Source organism: Pelodiscus sinensis, chromosome 31, assembly GCF_049634645.1.
Source record: "Pelodiscus sinensis isolate JC-2024 chromosome 31, ASM4963464v1, whole genome shotgun sequence".
Lineage (NCBI taxonomy): Eukaryota > Metazoa > Chordata > Testudines > Trionychidae > Pelodiscus > Pelodiscus sinensis.
In genome coordinates, this window is record NC_134741.1 from 5,868,503 (window position 1) to 5,883,901 (window position 15,399).

Below are 15,399 nucleotides of genomic sequence, written 5' to 3' on the forward strand. Positions count from 1 at the left end.
AACTTTCATGGCCTTAGTCAACTTTCTTGCCTCGTGTTACAGCAGCTGTGACCCAAGAGGTTAACTCAGGCTCCTTTCCCACCTCTCCCTCACTGCTAAAAAAAAGGGTATAATGGTGCCAGCAGCCTTTCAGAACATCCCCCAGCCCTTCCCTCCCCCTTGGCTGGGCATTGCCTGGGCTCAGGCCTCCCCGGTGCCAGCCTAAGGGCTCTGGAGAGGACAGGGCAGCTCCAGGGGCAGAGTCCTTTTTTCTGCAGTAGTTCAAACCCAGCCCCTTGGTTCCAACTAACTTTACTCCTCATTTTTTGCCCTCTGTGTCTCCCCCCCAACACACCCCCTTTCCCACTCCCCCCCCCCCCCCCGCTGGTAATACAATCAGGACTTTTCCCTTGAAAGAACAAACTCTCTGGTTTTTATGTGGGGAATGTAGAACCGGGGAGGGGCTGAGGAAAGACCCTGGGAGGGGGGTGGAGGCTGGGAGGAAGGGCTAAGGCTGGCACCTTCCTCTGATGGTCCCACTGCTTCATGTCAGGGGCCTCAGCAGCCCTGGGGGGTGGCTCCAGGGGGAGAAGCTGGTTCAGGGGAACATGAGCTGCTGGGCCACTGAAGCAGGCCCCCAGCAGCAGCCTCTGTGCAGGGCTCACACGCTCCAGGCCTCCTGGTCATATTGAGTCTCCCCGTGTGGCTTGGGCTCCAGAGCCTGCCCCCCAGCTGGTGCCTTGAGGTAGCCACTGCAGCAGCAGGAATTTGGGCATCAGTTGCCCTGCTTTTGGGGACAGGAAGCCAGGCCAACGCCCTTTTAGCCACTGGGGCTGTGCAGGGTGGAGCCTCCCCCTACCAGATCTCTGCCCTGCTTCCTGCAAAGCTCTCAGTCTTTTGCTTGTTTCTGCTTCCCTGTCCATAGCAGGCAGCTAAAGGAAGGGAAGTCACCAAACGGAACACCACTGTGGCCAACATGGGGCTTGAACCCATGACCTTGGCATTATTAGCACCACGCTCTAACCAACTGTGCTAGCCGGCCTACAAAAAGGTAGCTCACCAGTGGCCCTTTCAAGAAAGGCGCCTCAGGCAGCAGCAGGGACGTCTCTGCAGCTGCCAATGGCTCTTCTCTGACAGGGTTTGAGAGTTGGCCAAGGTGGCTGGCGGCCGGCAGACCCAGGGCAAAGAAGCAGCCGGAATCTCTTGCTGCCAGCACCTTGCCTCCCAGCTTCTTCCCTGCCAGCTGCAGCCGCAGCCCCTTTCGGCCACTGGGTCAGCCCGGGAAGGGAGGCAGGAAAGGGGCCTTAGTTTGCAGGTTTCCGAGTCCTGAGCGCTGCCCATGACACCAAGCACCCCTCAATCAACTGGGCCAAACTGGTGCCCAGTTCATGCCCACTGGGACCTGCTTTACTTGGTTTCTTTCCACCCAGAGCCCCCTTCTTCTCCTGGGCTGTGAGGAGCATCACTGGGATACTCTCATATCCCAGCACAGGGCCATCTCTCCAGTGACAGGAGACAGGGCTGGGCTTCTGACCTGCTCCACTGACACCTCCCGTCCTCCCGTCAGTCAGCTCCATCACTCAGTGCATGCCAGGGAGCTGAGCGATTGTGCCCTTGAGTGGCATTCTCAGCCAGCCAATCAGCTTTGTGAGGAGTTCATTTAGATGGGGCAATGAGCTCTCTCGTTAGGCCAGCAAGGAAGCAGCCAAGGCCCCACCCCCAGGGAGCCAGCTGGAGACCATGTGGAGGGAGCTGCTGCCTCTCCCCTGTGTAGCAGGCACTTTCCCAGTGGGGCAACTCTGCTCCCTGGGGCCTGTCTCTACCGCTTCTGTCGCCGCCAGGCAATGAGAGTGTGAGTGGACTCCCCAAGGGGCGCACGGTGAGAGTCAGGGGGCTGGCGGCTCAGGGAGGGGCAGTCCCAGGAGGCAGAGGGGCACCTGTGACTCTCGGCTGGCAGCTGACACTCTGCTCCTTGCTTCCCTCCCGCTGCTTCACCTCCCAGGGCTTCTTTCTCCTTCCCTGTCCATAGCAGGCAGCTACACAAAGGCAAGTCACCAAACCAGACACCCCTGTGGCCAGCATGGGGCTTGCACCCACGACCTGGGCGTTATTAGCATCAAGCTCTAAACAGCTGAGCCAGCAGGCCCACAAGTGGCCCTTTGGGAAAGACCCCACAGGCAGTGCAGGGACGTCTCTGATGGGGCCACGGGCGACTCACTGAGATGTGGGCTGGCTAGTCCAGAAGTCAGAGGAGCAGGAGCCTGGGTGGGTTCAGGGGGGCCTTGAGCAGGAGCAGGTTCGGGGGAGGGGCTGCTGGGCCACTGAAGCAGGTGACCAGGTGGTTGGCAGCAGCTCTGTGGGCTGGGCACATGATCCCAGTTTCCTGGACATACAGAGCCTCGGGGCAGCCACTGCAGCAGCAGGAATTTGGGCATCAGGTGACCCCACTGGGGACAATGGAGGGAAGAGAAGACTTTTGCCTGCTCTTGGAGAAAGCAGGCCAGGCCAAGGCCCTTTTAGCCACTGGGGCTGTGCAGGCTGGAGCCTCCTCCTACCAGTTCTCTGGCCTGAGTCCTGCAAAGCTCTCAGCCTTTTGCCTGTTTCTGCTTCTCTGTCCATAGCTGGCAGCTAAAGTGTGTGGTTGGCAGAGACAGAAGTAGTCACCACAGCAAACAACTGTGTGGCCAGCATGGGGCTTGAACCCATGACCTTGGTGTTATTAGCACCACACTCTAACCAACTGAGCTAGCCGGCCTTCAGGAACTGAGCTTACAAATGGCCCTTTCAGAAAGGCACCTCCAGCAGCTGCAGGGATGTCTCTGAAGCTGCCAATGGCTCTTCTCTGACAGGGTCACTAGCGACTCACTGTGATGTGGGCTGGCTAGTCCAGCTGGTTTGAGGTTTGGTCAAGGTGGCTGGTGGCCGGCATGGCGCACTGAGACCCAGGGCAAAGAGGCAGCCGGAATCTCCTGCTGCCAGCACCTTGCCTCCCAGCTTCTTCCCTGTCAGCAGCAGCCTCAGCCCCTTTCAGCCACTGGGAAGAGAAGCAGGAATGGGACCAAGTAGCGAGTCAGGCTGAGGGGGGCAAGCAAAGCTCATCTTGTCTTGCAGGGCCACTGGCAACAGCTTCTCTCTTGTGCGCTGCTGCTGAAGAGAAAAACACCCTGAGAGGGACCAGAAAGACCCATTTAAAAGATTGTTTGGGGGGGGGGCACCTGCTAGCGCCAGGCGGGCAAGAGTCAGAGCCTGGCAGCTCCTGGGGACCACACAAGAGACCACAAGGGTAAGCAGCAAGCTCCAGGCAGGTTACGTTTTAGGGCCCAGCCCATCTCAGCCAGGCAGACCATAGCATCAGACTGAGCTCCAGGGGGCATCAGACACAAAACTCTCTCTCTGGGGACTCTGTAGCTAAGGAGCCCAAAGCTCATAAAGTGGAAGAGTTTTGCAGCAACCAGCCCAACCCCAGCGAGTCCCACTGAGATTTGAACTCAGCTCACAGAGTTCACAGTCTGAGTGCTGCCCCTTACACCATGGGACCTACATGAGCCTACATTGACTCAATTACGCTGAACTGGAGCCTCAGCTCATGGCCACTGGGACCAGCTTTGCTTGTTTCCTTCCACCCAGAGCCCCCTTCTCCTCCTGGGCTGCAAGGAGCCTCCCTGGGACGCCCTGAGACAGGCACAGGACTGTCCCATAACCAGCCCCACCCCACCCAACCAGCTTTGGCAGAACAAAGGGAGGGGGGCCTAGGTACACTGCTCCCTTCTTACACACTTCAAAAAGTCCATTTGTAAACAGGCCAAGACTGTGTGGCCTAAAAGATAAAGCATCTGACGTTGGGTTGGAAGACTACAGGGTTTGAGTCCCTTTGCAGTTGTGTTGACTGTGCTTGTGGGTTCTGGTATCTCATGCTTGGAAAGGTTCTTTGTAACGATATGTATCCATTGGAAGGCCTCTAGCTATTCAGCAAATCTAACCTTTACCATTCTGCAGAGAGGCAGCAATTAACTGTAAAGCCTGGGCTCACATTCCATCTAAATAGCATTTCAATAGGGTCACACTAGGCTGTGAGAAGGGGCTTGGATCCTAATGACACCCACTGTCACCAAGTAAGAAACAGATCTCAGGATGGGTAGAGAAAACTTAGTTAACAGCATTTTGTCTGGCAAAAAACTGCTTACCAGTGTTTGTGCAATTGGCATTCTATGATTATTGTCCTCACTTTCCTATTGTTTGTCTGTGTGATCGCTGTCTGCATTGTAACTGTTTCTCTCTGCTGTATCATTAATGTTGCTGGGGGGAAATCAACAAAGGTGGTGCAGTATGATTGGTTAGGTAAATCATAATAGTATGTTAGCTTTGGTTAGTAACATTAAACTAAAATAATTGGTTAAGCAGGACTCAATTTTCACTCTATAAACTGGGGTCCAAGAAGGAGACCAGGGAGAAGAAGGAAAAGGGGAAAAGAGAAGAGGAAGAAGGAGGGAAAGGGAAAGGAAGGGAGAAGACCAAGAAGGAGGAGAGAAGCCCTGGAAGCAGAACTCACCTCCAAGGCAGCCTCAGACCAGAGCAGCCAGGACCCCTCTGTATGACGGTTGAAATGGTTTGCTGTGTGAATTCTGTCAGGTGACGTCAGGCCTGGACACTGGAATTATTTACCAGTTTCCCTGAGCTGTTAAGTCTCAGCTGTGATGGCTGAGTGGTTAAGGTGTTGGACTAGAAATCCAATAGGGTTCCCCTGCACAGGTTCAAATCCTGCTCCCAGTGAGGCCTGTGTTTTGGTCACACCCCTTCCTAAGGCAACAAGGTACCCAAACTCTGAGACCTGGGAGAAGAACCTGCCAGTCCCATCAGAAGGGACATCTGGGCTATGTCTACACTCACAGCTTCTTCCGTGAGTAATATGCAAATGAAGCTAAGTTTGGAATATTACTGAGCCTCATTTGCATAGCTAATGAGCCACCATTTTTTTCAGAAGAGACTCTTGCACCAGAAGGAGCGTCTACACTGCCCCTTCTTGCGCAAGAAAAACCCTCTTGCGCAATGCACTTACACCTATTACTTTTCACTAAACACAATTATCAGACTACCCGGTGCACATTCCTACCTTCCTTTGTGCACACAACATACATGGGGCTCTAATTACTGGCCACCTGCCTTTCACACAGATCATTGATCCTTGTGACTTTCAGGTACATTCACATGGCAGCTTTTTAAACGTAATGTGCTTCTATTGCATGACCAGCACCAGAGTCTCCGGTTGTGTCTACACTGTGAGTTTTCTCAGCAAAAGACGTGCTAATGAGCAGGGCTTGCCAAGCAGCGGGGAGCTCTGCTCGCCAGCCACGCGGTTTCGCATGGTTCTGTGCTCTGCGCACACGCAGATCGTTCTGCACATGTGCAGATCGCTCTGCTCCAGCTCTTCCAGGATGTAATTACTTACATCCATGGGCGAGTAGATTACATTATTTGCAGAGCCCTGGTAATGAGGGTCTCATTTCCATGAGTCATGATCTCATTTGCATGATCTCATCTCCAGATACATGTTGAAGAATGGTAGGAAGAAAAGACCCATTGACCTGGCAACAAGGCAACACTGGGAGTTGAACCCAGGATCCCCTGCTTACTAGGCAGGTGCTTTAGCCAACTAAGCCATGGTGCCCACCTTGGAAGCAACCCTAAAACTGTTCTACTTTATGGTTCCAGACACCCCCTTCCCATTCCAAAGTGCAGCCGTTCCCCATTCCCCTCCAGCTCTTGCTCTTGCCATGACTCAAGGTCTGCGCAGCCCAAGACATTTGATTGGCAGCTGGTACCCAAAACCTTTCTGTCAATTGTAGCAGCAGGCCCCAAAGGGACAGACCCAAGGCAGCCGCCTGGTCCTAAGGCCGGGCCTGCAGCCAGTGGGAGGGAGAAGAATCTCTCCTTTCAGCTGGAGTTGAATCAGCAACCTAAGGGCACTTGCCGAGCACCTGCTACAGGCCTCTGCTCTGCCAGCTGAGCTATGGAAGGTGCCTGGGGCAGGCTGCTTTGCCCAGGTGGCCCTCCCATGAGTGCCAGGGCAAGAGCCCCCCAAATGGGAGGGGCAGAGGAACCCAGCAGCACAGGGGTGTCACAGGCGCTTCACCCGCAGAAGGACCCTTGAGTGATCCAGGCAGAAACGCCGCGTCTCGCTCCCTGCAGCTCCCCTTGCTGCCCTGGCAGGCGCTGCCCCTTCTCCCACCGGCCTGGGCCTGGCCTCCCTCCCCCGCCCGGCACCACAGAAAGCCCCTTGGTATGAGCCTGGGCAAGCTTAGGCCCTGGGCTCTGGGGCCAGCCCCGTTGTGGGTCAGAGCCCCCTACCCACAGTGCTACTCCAGGGGGCCTGGTTCCAGGGCCTCCTAATCCCAGGCCTGGGGGGCTGGAGGCCTTTGCCCTGGAGCCTCAGAGCTCCCCCAGTGCCACCTGCCAGGAGGGGGAATCTCCCGCAGGGCCGGTGCGATGTAGGAACCTCTCCCAGGGCAGTGCCCCCAGCCCAGTCCCTGCCCCTTGCGGGGGCAGGTAAGAGATACCCCCTCCCCTCCCCCAGAGAGCAGCCCCCCCTGGGCTGTAGGAGGAGAATCTGGCCCAGGGCTGTTCCCAGCAGAGGGGGTTTGATCCCAGCCTGGGTCCAGGGAAACTGCTCCCAGCACGTGCAAGGTTGGGGGAGCGAGCAGATCAGTGTTTGCAGATATCTACACTTATTTGCATAATGTGTATGCAGATATGCAGGGCTCGGCAATTAGGGCAATCTGCCCGTGGTGAGTAGACTTTAGCCTGGTGCGGTGCTCAGTGCAGTCTGCGCATGCGCAGTGTGCGATTCTGCGCGGCTGGCGAGCGGGGTTCGCAGCCCCTTGGCAAGCCCTGCAGACATGGAACTGTAATGCTACTGGTCTGGCAAAAGTTTGTGAATGGGTTTGGCTGTCCATGCTGTAAAAACAAAGGCTGGAAATATTGGCTTGATCCATGGGGGGCTGGCCAAATGCAAGGTGGGGAAAATACTGGGTGAAGGTCTCTGTGGGGGGGGGAGGGTGTATTTTTCCCACCAGGACTTTGTCCCTCGGAATCCCCGCGGACATTGGGTTTTGTCTTGTTTGGTTTCCCTTTTCCCTGCTTCCCTCCTCACTGGCAAGGAGGGGGCGGCTCTCTCAGCCTCTCAGTGGGAAGCCCTGGCACAGAGTTGGGATGGGCAGATGCTCTGAGAGGCAGTCCCTGGGCTGTTTGGAGAGAGAACTTTCACCCTTCTGGATTACTTCATTCCACTAGGATGGCCGAGTGGTTAAGGTGTTGGACTTAAAATCCAATAGATGTTTGTCTGCGTGGGTTCAAACTCCACTCCTGGTAGATACTTGATCTGGAGAAACATTAATGTGGGCGATGTTTTGTCCTGCTGTTAGGAGGGGGACTGGATTTCAGCTCTAAAGGTATGTTTGGCGATGTCTGCAGTGGAAGTTTCTTGTGCAAGAAACATCCACACTGCCATGTGTGAGCTGTGCTTCTGAGTAAGAGCATCCATGGCAGTGCTGATACTCTCTTGTGCAAGACAGCTCTGATGGCCATTTTAGCCATAGGGCTTTCTTGTACAAGAAACCCCTGTCCCATGTCCACACTGCCTTGGGTCACAGCTGCTGTAACAGTAAGGTAAGATGAATTAATAGACACATAGTTTTCTAAGTGTTGTGTGAAAACATTCCCCATGAGGAGAAAGTGAATGCACATGAGGGTGGGTGTGTAGCGAGCAGGGCCGTCCTAAGACTGTACTTTCAGGGATCATTTCTATAGTCGGTAACTAGAAAAATGCAGCTGAAAGTGGTTGGTCTCGCTAACCATGAGGATGAGTGATAGTGTTTTCTTCTGAACATGAAACAAGCAGACAGTGTTGCTTTAATGTTATTGCTGTCTGCTATTGATGATTGTTCCTTTTTTCCTGTTGGAAAGCTGGAGGAAGAGAGCACAGGCTGAGTGGTTGGTTACTGTCAAAAAGTTCAAAATTAGTTTTGAAGCAGAGAGAAGGAGGGATTTCCCTTTATCATCCTGTCCTGGCTTTTCTTGAGTTCCTGGTTTTACTTCTACTACTCTGGTCCTGATCCTGGGCTATGTGGACATTGGCACGATCTTGCACAAAAGTGGCCGCTTTTTTTGTGCAAAAGCGCATCTAGAGTGGCACGGACACTTTTCCGCAAATGCTTTTAACGGAAAACTTTTCTGTTAAAAGCATTTGCGGAAAATCATGCCAGTCTAGACGAGGCCTAGGGGTGCGTCCTACAGCTCAAAATAAGTGATGCAAATTATGTAGCTTATTTTGACTCAATTTTGAAATAACTTATTTTGTAATTTGGTGCTGACTACACAGCGCTTATTTCAAAATAAATCGCAATTCCAAAACGCCCCTTCCTCCTTGTGCCATGAGGTTTACAGGGACGTCGGAATAGCGAGCCCGTTATGGTTTGAAATAAGGGGCTTGCTCTTAAGACGCATCTGTGTGATATGAGCACCACGTCCTAAACCTTCGAGCTAGCTGGCCCACAGGTGTCAGTCTCACAAGTGGCCCTTTCAGAAAGGAGCCTTGGGCAGCCACAGGGATGTTGTGGGCTCTGGAACAAGGTAGGTGGAGCAGGAGAAACTTTTGCAAGCAGCAGAATAAGCTCAAGAGGTAGAGCGCTTGCTTAGTGTGCAAGAGGTAGTGGGATCAATGCCCATGTTCCCCAACTCCAGCTTAGTTCTCATCCCTTACTTTCAGTGGACCTGTTCTCCTGAAAAAGAAAGACTTGGGTCCCCTTTCTTTTCACCCAGCAATTGCCATGCTGCAGAGATAGCAAGACTACCACTCTGTGGTGCAATGGAAAGCCTGTTGGACTTTTAAGCTACAGTGGTTAATATAAACCAAGCTGATCATTCAAAAGTTATAGGTTCAAATCCCACCAGAGTCATTTTAGGTGCTTACTGATTCCCAGGCTTCAGCTTTTACAGAACAGGCAATCCTTAGGCTCACACCGGAGTGGGCTTGAGTCCAGACAGTTCCCAGTAGATCCCAACTGGGGTGGAGGGAAAGGCTTGTACTTGGGGTTGGGCTGGGTGTTGTTCTGAAAGGCTGCAGGTACCGTTAGATGCTTTTGTCCCTCCCTGTCTCCTACCAGCACTGACCAACACTCAGGCTATGTCTACACCTCACTGTTCTTCTGAAAAAAAAACTACGCAAATTGCAAACCCCAATTTGCGCAGCTTTTTCTGCTTCTTTTTTCAGAAGAGGCTTTTCCAACATTTGGCCTGTCTACACTGGGCCAAATGTCAGAAAAAAAACAAACCTTTTTTTTGGGAACATCTCTTCATAAAATTCAGAAGAGCAGATGTGTTCTCTGGACTAAAGGGTTGTGTTTCCGGAAAAGGGTGCCAGTGTAGACGTAGCCCAGGAGATTTTGATTGGCTGCCAGGTGCTCCACATGCTAATCAGGAGGCGTGTTTCTGTAAACAGGGACATGGAGCATATTCTAATATGCAGATTTCTAAACCTGGTGGAGCATGTTTGAATGGGACAAGCACTTTGCTGAGATTATTTCTGTTCTTTAGTTTTCTAAGTGTTGTGTGAAAACATTCCTCATGAGGAGAAAGTGAATGCACACAAGTGTGGGTGTGTGGGGAAGCAGGTGTTAATAAGACTGTACTTTCAGGGATCATTTCTATAGTTGGTAACTAGAGAAATGCAGCTGAAAGTGGTTGGTCTCGCTATCCATGAGGATGAGTGACAGTGTTCTCTTCTGAGCATGAAGCAAGCAGACAGTGTTGCTTTAGTGTAATTGCTGTCTGCTGTTGATGATTGTTCTTTCTTTCCTGTTGGGAAGCTGGAGGAAGAGAGCACAGGCTGAGTGGTTAGCTACTGTCAAAAAGTTCAACATTAGTTTTGCAGTAGAGAGGAACGGGGATTTCACTTTGTTTTGTCTTGGTTTTTGTTTAATTCCTGGATTTACTGGTATGCTACATCTACACTGGTATGACTTTGTGCAAATATTTTTAATGCAAGAATTTTTGCATTAAAGCATTTCTACAGGAGAGCATCTCTACTGGCATATGCTTTTGCACAAAAGCATTCGTGCCAATGTAGATGCTCTCTTGTTTAAGAAAGATTCGATGGCCATTTTAGCCATTGGGCTTTGTTGCGCAAGAAATTAACGATGCTGTCTACAATGGCCCCCTTGTGCAAGAATACTTGACAAGAGGGCTTATCTGTGAGTGGTCGCGTCAGAGTGTTTGCTCAAGAACCACTGATTTTGTACATTACAAACTCAGTGTTCTTGCGCAAATACTCGCGGCCAGTGTAGACAGGCGGCAAGATTTTGCGCAAAATCTTGCCAATGTAGACATAGCCGAACTGCTCTGGTCCTGATCCTGATGTTTTCATGCTTTTCTCTCACCTGCTGCTGGGTCTTTTTCATGTGCTTCTCACACTGGATTTAGCCAGCCCCTTGGATCTGCCTCATGCCTTGTCCCCCATCTGTTCCCTAGTGGCCCTGCGGGAGGCAGAGACTAGCTGTAGCCCAGAATTAATTATCCCTTGGGTTAGTGTCTTTCTCCCATAATGTGTAGCTAAGATATTTGTTAGTAACTGGCAGGCGCCGCGGGGGCTCACCCCCAAACAGAGACACACGACCTCAATATTGGGGCACAAGACAAAACTCACCTGCTCCTGGAACAGGAACACTGACGAGCAGTGAGGCCCCTCCCTGGCAGCACCGAGCAGTGAGAGCTGAGTTGTGGGGGAGAGGTAAAAACAGGGGGAGAAGGCTCCATGACTGTGTGAGAGGGAGGCTTTGTCCTGGCCAGTGGGGAATCGTTGCCTCTCCGAGGGGCCCAGGCCTGGTGGGTCATTTCCCCAGGTTACTGAGCTGAGGCTGGAGCCAGTTCTGTGTTGTCTCCTTCAACAACCAAACTGAACCAATGGACTAGTGCTGTGTGTGCCACAGAGCTTCCTCCAGTGCTGCCCACATGGCAGAGGGGAGGGGAAGTTTGAGTCACCCAGCTCTGCCCCTTCTGAAAAGGACAAGTGTTGTCTTAGCAGTGCCAGAGAAGTGGGAAGGAGCCTGATGTAACCTCTTGCGTCACAGCTGCTGTCACATGTGACACTGAGCTGAGAAAAGTGACTAGGCAGTTGTCACATGAAATGGCAGGCTGGTTTCCCTGACTGGGAATCGAACCCAGGCCACAGCAGTGAGAGTGCTAGGGTATGTCTACACTACAGCGCTAATTCGAACTAACTTAGTTCGAATTAGTTAATTCGAACTAAGCTAATTCGAACTAATGCATCCAGACTAAAAAAACTAGTTCGAATTAGCGTTTTGCTAATTCGAACTAGCATGTCCACATTAAGTGGACCCTGAACAGGGCTTAAGGATGGCCGGAAGCAGTGCCGGCAGGGCATCAGATGAGGACTTAAGAGCGTGGAGCTGCTGCCTCAGGCTAGCCGAGGGCTGTGCTTAAAGGGACCCGACCCCCACCCCGGACAGACAGTTCTCAGGGGTGCCCCTCTTGCAAAGCAGTCCTGGCTTGGAGTGCTCTGAATGCCCACACTGGGCACATCACAGCACTCGGCCATCAGCCTGGCTGTACTTGCCGCAGGCTGCCATCTGGGGAGAGGGGGCAATTGGGGGGCTGCAGGAGAGCTTCCACCCCCAGAAGCACGCAGAGCCAGCCCAGTCCTCCCCATCGGGGGCTCGTACCCCATTCCTCCCTCACCTCCTTCCACTTACCCTTCCCTAGCCCCCCTTCCTGATGTACAAAATAAAGAAAACGTGTGGTCAAAAATAGAATCTCTCTTTATTGAACAAAACTCGGGGAGACTGGGAAAAGGAGGTGGGAGAGGGGAAGAGAGAGGGTGGGAGAGGGGAGGGCAACTACAATGATCAGAGGTTTGGAACAGGTCCCATATAAAGAGAGGCTAAAGAGACTGGGACTTCTCAGCTTAGAAAAGAGGAGACTGAGGGGGGATAGGATAGAAGTCCATAAAAGCATGAGTGGGGTGGAGAGGGTGCATTAAGAAAAGTTCTCCATTAGTCCCCATAATAGAAGGACTAGAGGACACCAAAGGAAAAGAATGGGTAGCAGGCTTCAAACTACTAACAGAAAGTTGCTCTTCACAAAGCAAAGATTCAACCTGTGGAACTCCTTGCTGCAGGAGGCTGTGAAGGCTAGAACTAGAACAGAGTTTAAAGAGAAGTGAGATAAAGTGATGGTGGTTGGGTCCATGGAGTGCTATTAGCCAGGGGGTAGGAGTGGTGTCCCTGCCCAAAGTTTGTGGAAGGCTGGAGAGGGATGGCACGAGACAAATGGCTTGATCACTGTCTTCGGTCCATCCCCTCCAGGGTCCCTAGGGTTGGCCACTGTCGGCAGACAGGCTACTGGGCTAGATGGACCTTTGGTATGACCCAATACGCCCATTGTAAGCTCAGGGCTCAGGGTTGTGGGTCTCAGTGGACCACCTTCATTTTCATGCACACCTGCTCCTAGGTGGCCAGGCTGGCAGCTCTCCTGCCCTAGACGGCCACTTTCCTGTGCCTAGTGCGGAGGTCGTGGACGAGGTCCATGATGTCCGCACTAAACCAGGCGGGTGCGGTCCTGGGCAGGCTCCCGAGAGCCGCCAGCCTGGTCCCGGGAAGAGGGGGATGGCTGGGTGGCAGCGGGTGGCTGGCTCGAGCCGTGCCAGGTGCAGGGTCTGCTAGCTGGGTGCTGGCCAGCCTGTGCCCCTTTAAGAGGTCCTGGGCCGGAAGGGGGGCAGACGAGTTTCCCTGGTGTTGGCCAGAGTGGCCACCAGGGAAAGCTGGGGAGGGCTAGCCTCCCACTAGTTTGAATTAAGGGGCTACACACCCCTTAATTCGAACTAGTAAGTTCGAACTAGGCTTAGTCCTCGTTCAATGAGGTTTACCTAGTTCGAACTAAGCACACCGCTAGTTCGAATTAAGTTCGAACTAGCGGAGCGCTAGTGTAGCACCTATCAAAGTTAATTCGAACTAACATCCGTTAGTTCGAATTAACTTTGTAGTGTAGACATACCCCCAGAGCCGAACCACTAAACCACCAGGGACACAGGAAACATACCTCTTTGCTCACCTACACTAGCCTTTCTCAGGCCATTTTCTGTCCCCTTCAGGATGGGGTGGCAGGTCCATTCTCCCTTGCCCAGAGGCGACAAGAACAGAAACCAAACAGAACATCAAAGCAGCCAGACTGAGTCATGTGAGTTGTCCAACTAGCCCAGGATCCTGTCTCACAACAGCAGCCGATTTCATTGTCCCGAGGGGATCCTCAGGAAAGACAATTGTCAAGTGATCCCTCCTGTTGCCCATTTCCAGCTTCTGGTATACACCAGCTAGGGACACCTGCACTGTCCATCCTGGTTAAATGCCATTGTTTGACCTTTCCTGCATTAAATATTCCAGTTCTGTTTTGGACCTTCTTGTAGATTTCACCTTCACAACATCCTCTGGCAAGGAGTTCCACTGGGCACAAAAATGTTTCCTTTTGGTTTATTTTTAACTTGGTTTCTGGGCTCCCTGAGGCCCTTTCACACACAAGGGCTTTCTCTGCAGCGTGCTGGGGGGAGAAACCCCTGAGCCAGTGACACGGACTGATCTGGGCGCAGGCCAACAAGGGGGGTTTCAGTGAAGCTACATGTAAATGGATCCATCTAGTAACCACTGCCAGCCACACGCACAAGGGAGGGGACTTTAGCCAAGAAAGCAAGGACTCTGAGGGAGGGTTGGAAGCGAAGGGGGTTAATCAGATGGACGGGAGTTTCCAATGCTGGGCTGTGGCTAAGATGGATGCGGGGATGTCACAGGGCACTAGCACAGCAAGGGGAGCAGAGAGGGCCCTGCTGCACCGAGAGACATGGCAAAGCCTGGGATTGAACCAGGGACCTTTAAATGTTTCATCTTAGGCTCCCCACACTGAGCTACCCATAAACCCCTCTAGTTGGTTATTAACTGTCCGGGATGTCTGGCAGCCGTGTCACTAACATGATGCCGTCGTGCCCGGCCCAGGAAGGCAAGACTGGTGTTTCCTGCCACCTGCAGTTTGACTGGCTCCTTCCCCCCATTCCTGCCTTAGCTCCCGGGCTGACCTGGCAGCTGAAGTGGTCGGGGGCCCGGCAGCCTGGGCAGGGAGTCGGGTGGCCAGACCCTGGTGGCAAGAGTCTTGGTGCTACTTGTTTCCCTGCCCCCTCTGGTGCCCTCACTCCTCACCCGCAGCCCCTGCTGCCTGCCTGGGTCCCTGTGCTGTGTCAGACGCTCAATGAACCCTCCTGTTTCACACGGGCTGGGAGTGGCTCTGGGCTAGGGAACAGGGCTGTGTCATTCCCTACGGGAGCGGGAGGCCCCCAGAGCCCAGAGTGAGTGGACTCCCCAAGGGGCGCACGGTGAGAGACAGGGGGCTGGCGGCTCAGGGAGGGGCAGTCCCAGGAGGCAGAGGGCACCTGTGACTCTCGGCTGGCAGCTGACACTCTGCTCCTTGCTTCTCTTCCGCTGCTTCACCTCCCAGGGCTTCTTTCTCCTTCCCTGTCCATAGCAGGCAGCTACACAAAGGCAAGTCACCAAACCAGACACCCCTGTGGCCAGCATGGCCTCTCAGGGCACCCCCGCCTGCCCCATGCTGAGAGCCAGGCCCAAGGAGGAAAGAGGCGAGTGGGCCCTGTTGACACCAGGGTCTCACCACCCATCTTCCTGCCATCAGCAGCCACAGCCCCTGTCAGCCACTGGGTCAGCACAGGAAGGGGGGCAAGAAATGGCCAAGTAGCGAGTTAGGGTGTGAGGGGCAGGCAAAGTTCATCTTGCCTTGCAGGGCCACGAGCAACAGCATCTCTGTTGTACACGGCTGTGGAGTAAAGCATCCCTGAGGGAGAAGTGGGGATGTGAGAGTAGCCCCTGAAGTAGCTTAGTGGGGGGTGCATTAATGTGAAGCGTTAAGGGCCCCCTTGTTCAATCCCAGTCCTTGGTGGAAATCTTAGCTCCTGTGGCTGAGCCCTTGTGTGGGTATGTCTATACTGGGGTCTTATTTCTAGGAAAGTAGACACTCCAGAGTTGCACATGAAGCAGGGATTTAAATAGCAAGTGCTTCATTTGCATACGCTCACCCATGTGCTGTTTTGAAAGTGAAAGTGCACTCTGGGGCTGCTGCATTAGTTCAAACCAAGCCCCTTGGTTCTAACCCGGGGCCCTACACAGCCCTGCGTGCACGCCAGTTGTGACGGCTGGGCCGTACTGGGCCGAGCTTGAGCTGTGCACCCTAGGGGCAGGCCCTCGGTTGCACTCCAGCAGCCGTGGCTGGGCCATGCATGCACCGTGCACCCCAGGGACGGGTCCCAGGCTACACGCCAGCAGCTGTAACCGGGCTGCGCATGAGCCGTGCACCCTG

At 53.4% G+C, this 15,399-nt stretch overlaps 7 non-coding genes across 7 annotated transcripts; 4 read left to right on the top strand and 3 right to left on the bottom strand.

Moving 5' to 3' along the window:
• Positions 1–947: 947 nt before the first annotated feature.
• On the bottom strand, positions 948–1,021 carry TRNAI-AAU (transfer RNA isoleucine (anticodon AAU)). The gene has a single exon. It is a non-coding gene; the product is annotated as a tRNA-Ile (tRNA).
• A 1,639-nt stretch (positions 1,022–2,660) lies between these two features.
• TRNAI-AAU (transfer RNA isoleucine (anticodon AAU)) lies at positions 2,661–2,734 on the bottom strand. Its single transcript has one exon. It is a non-coding gene; the product is annotated as a tRNA-Ile (tRNA).
• Positions 2,735–4,667: 1,933 nt separating this feature from the next.
• Positions 4,668–4,749, top strand: TRNAS-AGA (transfer RNA serine (anticodon AGA)). Its single transcript has one exon. It is a non-coding gene; the product is annotated as a tRNA-Ser (tRNA).
• Positions 4,750–5,570: 821 nt separating this feature from the next.
• On the bottom strand, positions 5,571–5,644 carry TRNAT-AGU (transfer RNA threonine (anticodon AGU)). The gene has a single exon. It is a non-coding gene; the product is annotated as a tRNA-Thr (tRNA).
• A 1,617-nt stretch (positions 5,645–7,261) lies between these two features.
• Positions 7,262–7,344, top strand: TRNAL-UAA (transfer RNA leucine (anticodon UAA)). Its single transcript has one exon. It is a non-coding gene; the product is annotated as a tRNA-Leu (tRNA).
• Positions 7,345–7,751: 407 nt separating this feature from the next.
• On the top strand, positions 7,752–7,967 carry LOC142821714 (small nucleolar RNA U3). The gene has a single exon (XR_012898401.1). It is a non-coding gene; the product is annotated as a small nucleolar RNA U3 (small nucleolar RNA).
• A 1,685-nt stretch (positions 7,968–9,652) lies between these two features.
• Positions 9,653–9,868, top strand: LOC142821709 (small nucleolar RNA U3). The gene has a single exon (XR_012898395.1). It is a non-coding gene; the product is annotated as a small nucleolar RNA U3 (small nucleolar RNA).
• The last annotated feature ends 5,531 nt before the right edge of the window (positions 9,869–15,399 follow it).